Genomic DNA, 2,420 nt, shown 5'->3' on the forward strand with positions numbered 1-2,420 from the left:
GAAGGTCAGCAAACAGACGATAGCTCTGCAAAACTTCAGCATCACCATCAGAGACATCTGTTACCCTCTACATGTACGTAGTAGCTCAAACATCCACAGACCTCCAATTGCCTTCCTCCTCCAATTTCTTAGACCTCCTCCTCCAATGTCTTCTAAGGATGTGACGTTTCATTTTGTAAATGTTTAGCAAACATTTAAAGAACCATCTCAATGTTGAGCCCTTTCACAAAGACCGAGGACTGCCCATTGTGCAGAACAACAAGATCGACACAACAAACAATAAATGAGTAACATAATAAAAAGAGGGCTGTCATTGAAAACAATAAAAAGATGAGCACATAGCCTGAAAGTAATCTAGTACTGTAGTTCTCCTTAGCTTTTAGCAAATTCAATAGGTTTGGATTATTTTAATAGGTTCCTGTTTTTAAAATTTGAGTTTTGTTAAAACTTTTGGCAAAATACGATTTAGAATTTTGTTTATTATTTTAAATGTTTAAATGTGTAAATGTCACATCCATAATTTCCTCACACCACCAATACATAGTTCCCCTTTTGCCTGTGGATTTCAGTTTAATGTTTACACTCAGCCTGCATCAGATTTTATATATTAATTGAATTTGTTAAAAGCACAAGTAAATTAATGTGCACAGTTTAACTAGCTTAATTAAATTTATGATATACATCTTTTGTCAAAGTGGATTTTTGTTAATTTCCACCTACTGCTTCTAATTGTTTCAGCTTCTTTTCAAAAAATTCAATGTACCCACTGACACCCTATAGTGAACATAGTTAAACAGTACAACTGCCAATGCATCAACCTTACGCTAGAATCATTTGTGGGTTTATCTCCATCCTAAATGCTGGATATAGTTTAACATGAATTTCTTCCTGCATGTACACTCCCAGCAAGTTCTTATTAAAAAGGGGCCTATGGGTCATTCTTCAGTATGAAGTGTCTACTTTCATGTCCCGACACTTTAAGGCACTATAATTCGAAAAAAATATAGAATGAAAATTCAATTTTTGAGCAGTGAAATTAACTTAAACACGACTCCTATTATGTGCAGTGTTAAAAACTCTTTAACATAATGGACAAGATGCTCATTCTTTACAATACTCCCTCAAAACCCCCTGAAAATGCATGTCCCAGTGTATTTCTCAATATGTACCTACTGCCATAATTTGTAAAGTAAACAACTTGCAAAGGTAATTATACCTCCAAAAGCCAAGTAATATAATAATTGTCATTTCCGTCACAAAAGGTGTGACGGATATGACTTTTGCATTTTTTTCACAATCAATATTTCTTTGGGCCCTATTGAAATAAAAGGAACCCAGCATTATTTTCTGTAGAAAACTACTTCACATCACCACTCCAATACAATAGAGACTAAAATAACAGAGAGAGAAATGTTGCAAGGATGAATGAAGTCCCTGAAAGCCATCAGCCCTGTTTTGGGTACCTAATAATTATCAATTGTCAGATTGATCTTCGATCAGGCCAATTAAATATGTTGAACACTTTCAAGTGCTTCAACATGGGGGGAAAATGCATATTTTATGACGTACGTGAGTAACCACTACCAGCTTGTCACTTCCTTAACATGCTCAACATCCAACATGTTTAAATTGGATTATGTGAAAATTTTAGATCTGCGGTTTATGCAAAAGATTGGTGCGATTGCAAACCCCGCGCTTTGTGAATGCACATCGCCATGATCGCAACCTTGGTATACGATTCTTTCCATGCTAAATACTCACGACCGGACCATGAACGTCTTGCAGTTTTTCAGGTTTTAAGAAAATCGAGTTGACGACGGACACACTGAACCTCACAAGTTGAAATGCAACACATACCTCGAACAACGAATCTGGAGAAAGTTGCATGACCCAACATGGCAACGACATCATAGGGCAAGGGACACACCAACTTTTGCGAGACGGGCATTGTTACATTTTTGTGCAGCTGCACATGTGCAGCGCACGCAGACAACAAACCACCACGTGTGAATATTATCCATTCATTTTGCACCTGTGTCAGTGTCACCATGGAGGAAGGAATTCACCACCACCTGTGCGCGCCATCACGTGGGCCTACGTCATACCAAGCGCATACCGTGGGATTTTTCGTAAAACATTGGTTTCGTTTGAAAGGCAGCTTTCACTTCCAGTGCGATGTTATTTTGTCACTTTTTGTATATACTGGTAACGGTCCTTATTCTGCATTGAAAACATCGATTGTCAACAGTTCTAATGTTACAGTTGTTATGCTTGCATTAGACTGTTTAATTAGTTGTCGAAATGATTACGTAGCGTAGACAGTCATGACTCTGAGCCGAAGCTAGTCCGAAATTTCAGAAACGCCACTCTCTAAGATTTTCTTAGAGGGCGCTGTACCGGCGGCAGATCCAAGAATCAAG

This window comes from Patiria miniata, unplaced genomic scaffold (genome assembly GCF_015706575.1).
Source record: "Patiria miniata isolate m_02_andy unplaced genomic scaffold, ASM1570657v1 HiC_scaffold_6, whole genome shotgun sequence".
Lineage (NCBI taxonomy): Eukaryota > Metazoa > Echinodermata > Asteroidea > Valvatida > Asterinidae > Patiria > Patiria miniata.